This window comes from Mytilus californianus, unplaced genomic scaffold (genome assembly GCF_021869535.1).
Source record: "Mytilus californianus isolate M0D057914Y unplaced genomic scaffold, xbMytCali1.0.p SCAF_20, whole genome shotgun sequence".
In the NCBI taxonomy this organism is placed as follows: Eukaryota; Metazoa; Mollusca; class Bivalvia; order Mytilida; family Mytilidae; genus Mytilus; species Mytilus californianus.
Genome location: NW_026262669.1, coordinates 1294313 through 1309971, shown reverse-complemented (window position 1 = coordinate 1309971; position 15659 = coordinate 1294313). Strand labels below are relative to the sequence as shown.

The 15659-nt window shown below is 29.6% G+C and overlaps 1 long non-coding RNA gene across 1 annotated transcript; it reads left to right on the top strand.

The window, feature by feature from the left end:
• Positions 1-9690: 9690 nt before the first annotated feature.
• Positions 9691-15444, top strand: LOC127731676 (uncharacterized). The gene is made up of 3 exons (XR_007995682.1): positions 9691-11359; positions 11914-11998; positions 13147-15444. It is a non-coding gene; the product is annotated as an uncharacterized LOC127731676 (long non-coding RNA).
• Positions 15445-15659: the final 215 nt, after the last annotated feature.

The window sequence follows — 15659 nt, the reverse complement described above, 5'->3', positions numbered from 1 at the left end:
CCACAAAATTTACTAAATATCTATCAAGAAAAAAGTCCACAAAATTTACTAAATATCTTTTAAGAAAAAGTCCACAAATTTTACTAAATATCTATAAAGAAAAAAGTCGACTAAATTTTACTAAATATCTATAAAGAAAAAAGTCCACAAAATTTACTAAATATCTATAGAGAAAAAAGTCAGACTAAATTTTACTAAATATCTATAAAGAAAAAAGTCCACAAAATTTACTAAATATCTATCAAGAAAAAAGTCCACAAAATTTACTAAATATCTATAAAGAAAAAGTCCACAAAATTTACTAAATATCTATAAAGAAAAAAGTCCACAAAATTTACTAAATATCTATAAAGAAAAAAGTCCACAAAATTTACTAAATATCTATAAAGAAAAAAGTCCACAAAATTTACTAAATATAAAGAAAAAAGTCCACAAAATTTACTAAATATCTATAAAGAAAAAAGTCGACTAAATTAACTAAATATCTCTAAAGAAAAAAGTCCACAAAATTTACTAAATATCTATAAAAAATAATAATAAAGCAAAGTAATTAAAAATTCTTTTTTCTTGCAATTAAATAAGTTTAAAATTGTTAATTCAGCAAAAGATTTGGGCTTTCAACAACTTGATGTGAATGATATTGCATTATTATAGTGTCTGAGTACATCATTATTACATAACTTGCTGGGTTCAAATTTCTTTTTTTTACAAAAATATAAAGTATATCCAAAGTTAACACTGGCAAGTCAAGTATAACAATGTATCTAACACTGCACAATCTGCATAAACCTGCATACCTGCATAGGATAATTAGCATTGCATATATAAATTAACATGTAAAGCTTATGCTGGCTTGCTGATGTTTTCTTTCATTGTTCTATTTAATTAAACCCTAGCCCAATATAGCAACATCTATTTAAAATTGACCTGGGACTTGGATTTTGGGCAGGTAGGGAGGAATAAGGGAAATACCTTGGCCTGGGATTTTAGGGCTTAAAGAAGGGGAGGGGAAACCCAGGGACTCTGGTGAAGTGGGGAGATAAAAGGAGAGGGGAAACCCAGGGCCTGGTGTATTTGGGGAGATAACAGAGGGAGAAGGTTACATCCACGGCCTGGTGAACTGGGGGAAATAAAAGAGGGAATGGGGAAAGAGTTGCTGTCCATTGAATGAAGTAAGTTATGTGTTAATGTTGTATTCACATTGTTGTGATGATTTTATTGTTGCTTTGAAGTTTGTGGAGCACAAATACCCCAGTACTTTTGGATAAAAATGATAAAAAAAATATTCCCGTTTAAACTTTCAGTTTTTAATAAAGATATTCCAGTGTTCAAATTAACCATTAAAGTGGTCTTTCTTAAAGTTGTCAAACAAGAACCAAAGTGTACCTTTTAAACTTTAAAATATCAATTGAACATTTAATTAGAAACCTTTGGTTTAAACATTTATGTGTGTTTCTGAATTCCTTTTATTAAAATTGAGTAAATATAAAATCTCACTCTATTTAAACAATTTTGTTTTGTAAAAAAACCACAAAAACATACAATTAAGTACTTGACCTATAGTATAGAAACTTGTTTTTGTTGGAGACTATATTAACCTCTGGGGTCCAGGTTTTTTGTGTTGTTTAGTTGCTGTCTCAATAACATAATCCCTAAAGTTATTTTCAATTAATAATAGACAAAGGACAAATTATAAAAAACCCAGAATAACCAAATCCTTCATATTAACTTATAATAACTGTTAAATTTTCCTTCAAATTAAATATATGTTTCACACATCTCCTTCGTTTAGATAAATTTTAAAGTGAAACAGATTGGAAGCCAAATATTTAAAATTTAGATTAATTGAAATTGCCTCCCCTCTTAAAAAAAAATAAAGAACAAATTTTAACAGAAAAAAGGGGGACGGAAACCTAAAGATACAGAATTTAAATAAAGTGATAAAAAGATCCTCCGTCCTTTTCTAAACTTCTTTTTAAAGTTTTAAATTTGGTAAATTAGATGTTCCCTGAATTTAGAGTATCCATGGGAACATGTCCCATTTTTACCAGAAATTAATATACCCATAGGAACATTACAGTACATGTTCCTCTTTAAAGTAATAAAGGTATCCATTGGAACATCGCATGTTCCTCTCCAAAGTAATGAAGGTATCCATAGGAACATCACTTGTTCCTCTCCAAAGTAATAAAGGTATCCATTGGAACATCACATGTTCCTCTCCAAAGTTATGAAGGTATCCATAGGAACATCACATGTTCCTCTCCAAAGTAATGAAGGTATCCATAGGAACATCACATGTTCCTCTTCAAAGTAATAAAGGTATCCATAGGAACATCACATGTTTCTCTCCAAAGTTATGAAGGTATCCATAGGAACATCACATGTTCCTCTTCAAAGTAATAAAGGTATCCATAGGAACATCACATGTTTCTCTCCAAAGTAATAAAGGTATCCATAGGAACATCACATGTTCCTCTTCAAAGTAATAAAGGTATCCATAGGAACATCACATGTTTCTCTCCAAAGTAATAAAGGTATCCATAGGAACATCACATGTGTCTCTCCGAAGAAATGAAGGTATCCATAGAAACATCACATGTGTCTTACCAATGTAAATAAGGTATCCATAGGAACATGGGAGCCTTGTTGGCCAAGTGGTCTAAGTAGCTACTACTGTAATCACTAGCCAGTCAACACTGAGGTTGTGAGTTCGAACCCCCCTCGTGCGGGTGCACATGACTCCAATCTTAATTGACTTAGGGTTGTCAGTTTTCCTATTGAAGGTCAGTGGTTTTCTCCAGGCACTCTGGCTTCCTCCACCAATACAAACTGGCCACCATGAAATAGCCAAAGTAGTGCTTAAAAGTGGCGTTAAAACACCAAAAAATCAAATTCAAATCCATAGGTGCACTGCATGCTCCAAATTTACTGGTATCTGATATCCATTGAAATCCAAATTTAGTTGTTCAGTTTGTATTGATGACAGAATTGGCTTTACAATGAACTTTGAACTCAAAGAAATGGATACACATGTTTCAGAAAAGTAAGTTTGGTACCTATATCTCTTTTCACACTTTTGTTGTTTTTTTAAGTAATTTGTAAATTTTATTGTAAATGTAACATATTTAAGTTGTCAAATTTTTGTGTAAAATGGGGAATGACCATTTCAAAACTGTTTTTCAATATTTTTGTTAAAGATTTTCAGAAGGAAACAGAAAAATTATTTATGAAAATGTGGATAGTGTCAAATGTGTATATAGTTTTAAGAAAAATAGAAAAAAACAAAAAAATATGCATGGGTGATGGTTTTTAATGATTTTAAGAAAAATAGAAAAAAAAAAAAAAAAATGCATGGGTGATGGTTTTTAATGATTTTAAGAAAAATAGAAAAAAAAAAAATGCATGGGTGATGGTTTTTAATGATTTTAAGAAAAATAGAAAAAAAAAAAAAAAAAAAAAATGCATGGGTGATGGTTTTTAATGATTTTAAGAAAAATAGAAAAAAAAAAAATATGCATGGGTGATGGTTTTTAATGATTTTAAGGAAAATAGAAAAAAAAAAAATATGCATGGGTGATGGTTTTTAATGATTTTAAGAAAAATAGAAAAAAAAAAAAAAAAATGCATGGGTGATGGTTTTTAATGATTTTAAGAAAAATAGAAAAAAAAAAAAAAAATGCATGGGTGATGGTTTTTAATGATTTTAAGAAAAATAGAAAAAAAAAAAAAAAAAAAAATGCATGGGTGATGGTTTTTAATGATTTTAAGAAAAATAGAAAAATAGAAAAACAAAAAAAATGCATGGGTGATGGTTTTTAATGATTTTAAGAAAAATAGAAAAAAAAAAAGATAAAAAAATATGCATGGGTGATGGTTTTTAATGATTTTAAGAAAAATAGAAAAAAAAACAAAAAAAATGCTTGGGGTTTAACTATATCGTGATGCAGAAATGGGTCCATTATTTTAACTTGAATTTGGGATTTAATTATATCATGATATGGAATGGATACATTCTTTTTACTTGAATTTGGGATTTAATTATATCATGATGTGGAATGGATACATTCTTTTAACTGGAATTTGGGGGATTTAATAATATCATGATACGGAATGGATACATTCTTTTAATTTGAATTTGGGGGATTTAATTATATCATGATACGGAATGGATACATTCTTTTAATTTGAATTTGGGGGATTTAATTATATCATGATACGGAATGGATACATTCTTTTAACTGGAATTTGGGATTTAATTATATCATGATACGGAATGGATAAATTCTTTTAACTTGAATTTGGGATTTAATTATATCATGATACGGAATGGATACATTCTTTTAATTTGAATTTGGGGGATTTAATTATATCATGATACGGAATGGATACATTCTTTTAACTGGAATTTGGGATTTAATTATATCATGATACGGAATGGATAAATTCTTTTAACTTGAATTTTGGATTTAATAATATCATGATATGGAATGGATACATTCTTTTAACTGAAATTTTGGATTTAAATATATCATGATACGGAATGGATACATTCTTTTAACTGGAATTTTGGATTTAATTATATCATGATATGTAATGGATACATTCTTTTAACTGGAATTTTGGATTTAAATATATCATGATACGGAATGGATACATTCTTTTAACTGGAATTTTGGATTTAATTATATCATGATACAGAATGGATACATTCTTTTAACTTGAATTTTGGATTTAATTATATCATGATACGGAATGGATACATTCTTTTAACTGGAATTTTGGATTTAATTATATCATGATACAGAATGGATACATTCTTTTAACTGGAATTTTGGATTTAAATATATCATGATACGGAATGGATACATTCTTTTAACTGGAATTTTGGATTTAATTATATCATGATACGGAATGGATACATTCTTTTAACTGGAATTTGGGATTTAATTATATCATGATACAGAATGGATACATTCTTTTAACTTGAATTTGGGATTTAATTATATCATGATACGGAATGGATACATTCTTTAAACTGAATTTTGGGATTATATCATGATACGGAATGGATACATTCTTTTAACTTGAATTTTGGGGATTTAATTATATCATGATACAGAATGGATACATTCTTTTAACTTGAATTTGGGATTTAATTATATCATGATACGGAATGGATACATTCTTTTAACTTGAATTTGGGATTTAATTATATCATGATACAGAATGGATACATTCTTTTAACTGGAATTTGGAGGATTTAATTATATCATGAAACAGAATGGATACATTCTTTTAACTGGAATTTAGGATTTAATTATATCATGATACGGAATGGATACATTCTTTTAATTTGAATTTGGGATTTAATTATATCATGATGTGGAATGGATACATTCTTTTAACTTGAATTTGGGATTTAATTATATCATGATGTGGAATGGATACATTCTTTTAACTGGAATTTGGGGGATTGAATTATATCATGATACGGAATGGATACATTCTTTTAACTGGAATTTGGAGGATTTAATTATATCATGAAACAGAATGGATACATTCTTTTAACTGGAATTTAGGATTTAATTATATCATGATACAGAATGGATACATTCTTTTAATTTGAATTTGGGATTTAAATATATCATGATACAGAATGGATACATTCTTTTAATTTGACTTGGGATTTAATTATATCATGATGTGGAATGGATACATTCTTTTAACTGGAATTTGGGATTTAATTATATCATGATACGGAATGGATACATTCTTTCAACTGGAATTTGGGATTTAATTATATCATGATACGGAATGGATACATTCTTTTAACTGGAATTTGGGGGATTTAATTATATCATGATACGGAATGGATACATTCTTTTAACTGAAATTTGGAGGATTTATTTATATCATGATACGGAATGAATACATTCTTTTAACTGGAATTTGGAGGATTTAATTATATCATGATACAGAATGGATACATTCTTTTAACTGGAATTTGGGATTTAATTATATCATGATACGGAATGGATACATTCTTTTAACTGGAATTTGGGATTTAATTATATCATGATACAGAATGGATACATTCTTTTAACTGGAATTTGGAGGATTTAATTATATCATGATACGGAATGGATACATTCTTTTAACTGGAATTTGGAGGATTTAATTATATCATGATACAGAATGGATACATTCTTTTAACTGGAATTTGGGATTTAATTATATCATGATACGGAATGGATACATTCTTTTAACTGGAATTTTGGATTTAATTATATCATGATACAGAATGGATACATTCTTTTAATTTGAATTTGGGATTTAATTATATCATGATACGGAATGGATACATTCTTTTAACTTGAATTTGGGATTTAATTATATCATGATACGGAATGGATACATTCTTTTAACTTGAATTTGGAGGATTTATTTATATCATGATACGGAATGAATACATTCTTTTAACTGGAATTTGGAGGATTTAATTATATCATGATACAGAATGGATACATTCTTTTAACTGGAATTTGGGATTTAATTATATCATGATACGGAATGGATACATTCTTTTAACTGGAATTTTGGATTTAATTATATCATGATACAGAATGGATACATTCTTTTAACTGGAATTTGGAGGATTTAATTATATCATGATACGGAATGGATACATTCTTTTAACTGGAATTTGGAGGATTTAATTATATCATGATACAGAATGGATACATTCTTTTAACTGGAATTTGGGATTTAATTATATCATGATACGGAATGGATACATTCTTTTAACTGGAATTTTGGATTTAATTATATCATGATACAGAATGGATACATTCTTTTAATTTGAATTTGGGATTTAATTATATCATGATACGGAATGGATACATTCTTTTAACTTGAATTTGGGATTTAATTATATCATGATACGGAATGGATACATTCTTTTAACTTGAATTTGGAGGATTTATTTATATCATGATACGGAATGAATACATTCTTTTAACTGGAATTTGGAGGATTTAATTATATCATGATACAGAATGGATACATTCTTTTAACTGGAATTTGGGATTTAATTATATCATGATACGGAATGGATACATTCTTTTAACTGGAATTTTGGATTTAATTATATCATGATACAGAATGGATACATTCTTTTAACTTGAATTAAATATAATTAAGAGTATACATTTTTATTTCTGAGGATTGTTTTGATATATGTAAGTGAACAGCAACCAACAACACAAACAAAAAAACGTCAAAAGATTAGTTAATATATTTTAAATAAAGATAAATAATGTTAATACCTTTTATCCTTCATTTGGAAATTTCAAGATAAAATAATATGGAAATTTATAAATGAAAAGGAATAATGATATATTCCCTTTAAATTTTAATAAAACCATAATTCATGTCTGATGTTAAAGATAAAGTTAAAAAATGGTGAAATAATTTTTCAAATTTTTAAATTTTAGATCAAATTGCCCTTAAAAATCAGACGTAGAACATATATGTATCAGCTATTCCTAAACCATTTTACAGATATTTAAAGGAACTTTCAGAACAGAACATTTAAGATACCAATTTCATAATGCAAGGTTTATCAGTATAATTTTGGGAATTTCACAAAGTAAAGGATGTTAGTCTGAGAAAGATCTCCAACCCTTCCGGATACATTATTCTGACTAAGAGTCAACTAGACTTTGCTCTTACTTTTAAATACTACTTGCTTAAGGGAGAAGCAGCAAATATCCCTTTTAAAGTCTTTGGTTTGTCCATACATGGGATAGAGCCCTTTACCTCCAACACATCAGGCAAGCATAGGACCATTTGAGGAGGTTATAATTGGTAGTGAAAAGTATTCTTTTTAAAATATTCATATTCATTTTATTTTTGTTTATTTGAAAATTAACTGTTACTCATTCTGTTGTTCAATTCCTAGTAGTAACAGAAAACAAATTTTTATATTTGGTTTAAAAATATTTAATTGAAAAGTATGTCTCCATGCAAAATTATCCATCCCTCTACAGGTTGTATCTTAATATAAAAAAACATCTATTCTTAAAGTACCAACACTAACCATTACTAACAATTGGTACTTAATTAAATAGGTTGGAAGGATGGAAGACAAGAGAGGGAGAGAAATGAGAGGGGAGAGGGGAGGGGATAGGGGAGAGAGAATAGAGACTGATGGAGTGAGTTTTCAGATAAGGGTTTAAGGTACTAGTCTTGTAGAGGGATAGGTTTTTAATATCTTCTTTTAGAAAGAGAACTTCTTGTTAACAATATGAATATGAGTAGGAATACAAACCAATTTTTATTTTTGGTATGCAAATCCAGTCTGAAAGTCTTTGTTTTAAAATAATGGGTCTATTACATTTCAAAATTATTTCCAAGTCTGTAAAAGTTTTGTGACCCCAGTGGCCAATCTAGGGGTTGGGGTTGGAACCCCCCCTTTTTTTTTTAATGATAATGCATTTGAATGGGGATATATATTTAAAACCCGCACTTTCTCCTGGGTTGGATCCCCCTTTTTTTAAAGATTGCTGGTTCCGCCCCTGAACCCTTTCTCCCTTCCTATTTGGTAAAGACATATAAGATTGTGTCCATAGTACACGGATGCCCCATCTGCACTATCATTTTCTATGTTCAGTGGACTTTGAAAATGGAGGTAAAAACTCTAATTTGGCATTAAATTAGAAAGATGATATCATAGGGAACGTGTACAAAGTTTCAAGTTGATTGGACTTCATCAAAAACTTCCTCATCCAAAAATTTTTACCTGAAGCAGGACGAACGAACAGAGGCACAGACCAGAAAACATAATGCCCATAAATGAGGCATAATAAATGTTTGCATTGGAAAACTCCCTTAATAATTTGTATAACAACAGCCAGTCTAGCCTGTCATAATTCAGTAACTACAAGCTATTTATCTATTCTGGAAAGATATGACTGTTTCAACGCCACTTGTAGTTCTCCTGGCTATTACAAGGCTGCCAGTTTTTATTGGCGGAAGCCATATAAATGGCACCTGAAAAAACACCGACCTTCAGTGTCTTTTAATGTTGTCCAAAGTTTCTGTTGAAATGTTTGTACTGGTTTGAGGTATTGCTGATTAAAAGTGTAGATGTCTGAATAAACAAAAAACATCCTTTATCATGTTTTAGATTAAAAAGTAATTATATCCAAATTTCCAATTTAGTTTCAGCACAAACGTTAAAGATAATTGTTGCAGAAGCCCTTTTTATTTAAAGGAAACAATATAAGATTTAAAATTTTGAATCTTCCAAAATAAATCTTTTCAGTTTTGTAAAGTGGTACATTGTGAAATTTATAATTAAAAAAACAAATAATTTCTAATAATAAGGGACATAACTCTCCAATGGTAAAAAAATACTAAACCCATCCAAATAATGTAAATGCTTAAAGCAGCTTTCAGATTTGTTAGTTTGTAAATACAAAATTAGTCTCCTCCTGGACAAATGTAACTTAATTAACTTTGTAATAGAATTTTCCATGCCAAAAACACTATTATTGGATAAAAAATATGAAGTAAAAACAGCGACCTTTATAATCTTAAGCTTTTTTGGTACAAGAAAAAAAAATTATCATAGATACTTATTATTTGGCCACAACATTTAACAATTTTTTAGACACCTATTATCACAGAATATAATTTTTGCCATCTTAATTATATTGTTAAGTGTGTTGTTGGCATGCTGTCTCATTGAAATATACCTCAGATCCTCTTTTATCTTATTCAAGATTTTCAGAAAAGTAATTTAAAAATCTGTTAAAGGTTTATTCTCTAAATAAATAGAATAATTGGTCCAGTGATCAATGAAGAATGTAAATGAGATGTGGTAAAAATGCCAATGAGATGTGGTTAGAATGCCAATGAGATGTGCTTAGAATGCCAATGAGATGTGGTAAAAATGCCAATGAGATGTGGTTAAAATGCCAATGAGATGTGGTAAAAATGCCAATGAGATGTGGTAAAAATGCCAATGAGATGTGCTTAGAATGTAAATGAGATGTGCTTAGAATGCCAATGAGATGTGGTTAGAATGCCAATGAGATGTGGTTAGAATGTCAATGAGATGTGGTTAGAATGCCAATAAGATGTGCTTAAAATGCCAATGAGATGTGCTTAGAATGCCAATGAGATGTGCTTAGAATGCCAATGAGTTGTGTTAATACAACTAATGAGATGCGCTAAGAATGCAAATGAAATGTGGTAAAAATGCCAATGAGATGTGGTTATAAAGCTAAAGATATGCTGTAATAATGCTAATGAGATGTGGTAGTAAAGCTAATGATATGTGGTAATAATGCTAATGAGATATGGTTATAAAGCTAAAGATATGTTGTAATAATGCTAATGAGATGTGGTAATAAAGCTAATGAGATGTGGTTATAAAGCTGATGAGATGCGCTAAGAATGCAAATGAGATGTGGTTATAAAGCTGATGAGATGCGCTTAGAATGCAAATGAGATGTGGTAATGGAGCTAATGAGATGCTGTAAGAATGCAAATTAGATGTGGTAATAGAGCTAATGATATGTGCTAAGAAAGCTAATGAGATGTGGTAATAAAGCTAATGAGATGTGGTAATAATGCCAATGAGATGTGGTAATAATGCCAATGAGATGTGGTTAGAATTCCAATGAGATGTGGTTAGAATGCCAATGAGATTTAGTAAGAATGCCAATGAGAACTATCCACCAGAGATTGAGCCACAAGGCTGCAAGAACTATCTTTCATGTGAATTTTGTGTATACTTTGTAAGCTCCCCTACAGCTGATAGTTAACATTTTCATCAAATTATGATTTAAATTATCCTTTCTTTAAATAAAATTATTTGGTAGTTAAACTTTTTTAAATAAACATTGAAAAAGCTAAATTTTCAGAAAAAATTACATTAAATAGGCACTTTTGAATTTTTTGCCTATTTAAAAAAAAATATACCAGTAATGGCACAAGGATAGAAGATGTGTGGAATCAAATAGATAACAACTATAGTGATAATGAAATATTCTAATAATAACCAGTTTTTTTATGTCTTGACCTAATGGACTTATTGTATGATGATATATGCGACCAGTTAGAATAGTGGACAATGAAATATTCAAACATGGAACTGACTGAAGTCAGAATTGAAACCAGCAAGTGAATTATTTACAACGGCCTTGGAACCAGCAAGTGAATTATTGACATTTATTTTGATGTGACCAGTATTCATGTGGATGGACAGTACTAGTGGACTATAAACTGATAAATCTCACAGAAATGCACATCACAACTGAGTCTGAAGCTGTTACATACAAAAGACAAGGTAATTATACTAAAAAAAAACATGGCAACATTACTCTGATTACATGTTGCAATTAACCTTATAGCTCTTTTTTTAATTTTTGGTGTGTTAATTCACTGTGTTTTCAGAAAAACTATCAAGATAAATGCATAAAGCCAAAGGTCTTCATTAATATATTCTGATAAAGTGTACAACCAAATTTTTTTGCACCGGTAGTTTTTGCATTGGAGCAATAAAAAAGAAATTCATCCAGAAAATAGATTTAGTAATACAAACCCCACCAAAATGAAGGATATATACACTTACTTGCTCTGAATAGAAAATAAAGGATAAGCAGCTTTGACTCCACTGGTAGCGACTGTTGTGAAAAACTACTCAGTACAAGTCAAAAATTGACTTGTAACATTAAAATCATGCATAACCTTAAAAGAAATAAAAATCTGAAACAGTACTTTAAGTTTGCACAGCCCAGTAAAGTACTTAGTGGAAAATTGTCCTACTTTGACTTATAATTAAAATTCCATATAAGCATTTTTAATTAAGGATGTGACTGTACATGATTTTTTCTTCTTCAGATATCCAGGAAATAAGAATTGTATGTGATCTATTTAAAGATCTTAGGACAGTAGGACCTGGAAGTACTATATTACCAACTTCAAGGTAAGTTTACAGTAAAAACAAAATGGTTATGAAATATTGCTCCTGAAATTATACAATGAAACTTGATTATCATCATACCTTTTTTATCCATAATACTGTTAATATAAAAAAAAAAGAGATGTGGTATGATTGCCAATGAGACAACTCTCCACAAGAGACCAAAATGACACAGAAATTAACTATATGTCACCGTACAGCCTTCAACAATGAGCAAAGCCCTGAGCCACACAGTCTTGACCAAAATATTTGAAAGTTAGAAATTTTGATAAGAAACATTGATACTAGCAAGTTTAAATACTCTCGTTTCTGAGTTATATGTTATGTTTAATGCTTATAAATGTGATGCAAAAATTAAAATGGCATGCTAACTTTCCTTTAAGGTGGTATGAGAGAGTCTAAATTAAAAATGATAGAATTTGTTTATACTTTGCCAAAGCGTAGTAAATATTAAAATATGTTCAAAAATATAATAAAAATGATTGGTCACGGCACATTTTCTCAAGCTACATGTTGTTACAAAATGACACATTTTGTATGGATTATACAGGAAAAAAACATCATTATGTGATTAGAATCTAAACTAAATGATAGCATTGTAAAATAGAATACGAAAAGTTAGCTTTTAGAAAATGCTTTGAGAATATCAAAAGAAAAGATAGGGTCACAGTGCGTTTTATCTGGCTAAAATTCAAAATAGCAAAATTCCAAGTAGATTCCTTCAGAAAATGCACTATTTCAGAGTTACTTCACTTAAAATGCCAATTTGAAATTATTAAAATTCAAGCAGAAATAATCTTGTAAAAATATTAATATTTATGAGTTATAATCTTATAAATTTGTTCTTTGAAATGCAAATTCACATAAGTTATCCACATTTCTGCATCTAATTTTGCTAACTTGATTGAAAATCTGGACCTTAGATTCTCTGTTTTTTATAATTCAAGATGGCGAAAGACAATCATACCACCTTAAGCATGTTCAAAATATGCATGATATATTGATCACTGGACATTAAGCATGCAACAATCAATCAATCAATCCTATATGTATATATGGTATGAATCACTTCTGACATATCAAGAATTAAAAATGTTATTTTGTCAATTTAATTGCCATGTTTTAATTGACATTTTGTTGTTTCTTTGTAGATTAACTGAGCTTGAGAAATTACAAATGAACTGATACAGAAGAAGAGACTTTGCCATGTGGATGAACTTGGAAACAATTATTGACAAACAATATAGTGTATTAGTATTCTTGTAAAAATCAATAGAGAGAGAGAGAGAGAGGAAGGATAGGAGAGAGTCAGTTGTAAAGATTTACAGACATGTCGATTACATTAGAATTTCAGAGGCCTACAGTTCTCCCTTAAATATTCATAGTTAATACATGAAGTAGTTAAAGTAGAGGACTTTAGTGTGACCAGTGAGAACAATCAGGCAGCTGCCATTGGTTTAAATCTCTTTTTTCGAAGATGTTTTGGTTACATTAGAATAAATCTGTGAGGAATGACAAAAAAAATGTAAAAAAAATAATTTGTGGTATTTTGTACAGTTTCATTATGCAATCTTGAATACATTTATGATTACTATTTATAAAGAAGTATTATCATTAGAATGAGGATGGAAAATGTTTAAACATTTATTTGAGACAAGAGTTTTGCATTATTTCATTAAAATAATTAAATTCTTTTTCTGTGAATGAAGGACAAACAGGGAAAACAGACAAAGCTGCTATTCTATGAATTTCAAATTGTATTTATTTACATTTGATTGATTAGTTGAAGATAAACTACAAGTATTCAGCATAGTACAAAATTAAGGATGCACTGCAAGTGTATATTATCTTTATAGTTATCATCACACTATGTCCAATCTAGATGTACAACACTCTTTTTTATAGTGTTCTGTAAATTATTTAACAGGAACACCAGTTGTGATGAATGGGAAGACTGGCAGGCTGAGAAATGGGTATAAGGGGAGGGAATACCCCTGCTTATCTTTTCATACTGGTTAGTTCCTTTGGTAAAGGTTTTGTACAAATGTTGTTCATATCAGATGTATACGATTTGAAGAGAGTTGTTATTTGGAGCTCTGTAAAAAAAAAAAAAAAAAGAAAAAAAAAAAAAAAAAAAAAAAAATCAGAGTTCTAGATAATAACTGGGTGGTATGAAATGTGGGTTAAATATTTTCGGTATATTTACAATGATTTTTTTTTTTTTTTATGCATCTGATATTTTTTGTGTATAAAATGTTTTGTTATTTTTTACAGAATTGCTTTAGTTGCCTTCCTGACTAACATTTATTGGTGAATGGAGAGACTAGCAGGCTGAGATTGAGGCGTAAGGGGAGGGATTACCCCTGCTTTTCTCTTCATACTTGTAAATTCTGTCACTGCACGGAAGGTCAACAATTAAGAATATATAAGTTATCATTTTTTTATGTATCAATGTAATTTAGATAAGTTATATCAGATGTATATAAAGTAAGATGAAAGTATTCTTTAGAGCTCTGTAAAAAAAAAAGCTTGTAAACAGAGGTCTAGATAATGCATTAAGGGGTTTGGTTTGGCATGGGGATTTCAAATTTTATTTACAAGTCATCATCTACAAAAATGCATCTGATATTATTTGCCCCAAGCCCAATTTTGTGTCCCAAATATAATGACTACAGAATAGTGGTGACAGCTTGGTCAACACCCTTATTTTAAGTTTGATTCACCCCTCCTTTCGTCAACCCACCCCACCCCACCCCCACCCTTTTAATAAGTAGTTATAGGTTAAGGTTTCTTATTGTGATTAATGATTGGTTGATTGATTTTAATTAAGTGTCACAGAATTATTAAGATACTAATTTCTGTGTAACAAGATTAATCTCCAATATTTGAAGGTGTTTTTGATCAAGTTTTATTAAACTCAAAATGTTTAGTATTTCATCAGCTCTGTCGAATACAAAATAGAAATTTACCTCTATAGATATATCTGCATTTTATATGCTACGAAATTTTGCCTGTTTTACAAAGATTTATCTAACAAAATGAAAAACCCTGTCCATGAAATTGATTTAATTGAACTTTCACACTGTTGATAATAACCCTGTTTGTTCATGACAATTTTACATGTGGTAGTCTCGATGTAATATATAGTTCTTCCACTAACAACCCTGTTTGTTCATGACAATTTTGCATGTGGTAGTCTCGATGTAATATATAGTTCTTCCACTAACAACCCTGTTTGTTCATGACAATTTTACATGTGGTAGTCTCGATGTAATATATAGTTCTTCCACTAACAACCCTGTTTGTTCATGACAATTGTACTCTTGAAATATCTGTTACAATTACACACCCATGCTTTTTCCCTATAGGGTTTTTTAATGCAGGGTGCATGTTTTTCTATGTTACCATATGTTTGTCTCTCTTTTTAATAAAGAACAATTACATAGAAATGTTTCTGTTTGTTGAAAAATTGAAAGGTCCTTATTTAGTTCCTCTTCAAAGGTATGAGTTTGTTACAAATATCTTGACCCTAGCATAATTCATTAATTTTGATGACCGACTATGTCCTTGAGGCTAGGTCAGACATAAAAACTGGTATTTGCAGCTTCAATGCCAAGGACACAATCCATTTAGAAGAAGTACTTGTCTGTCATATTTGTTTTTC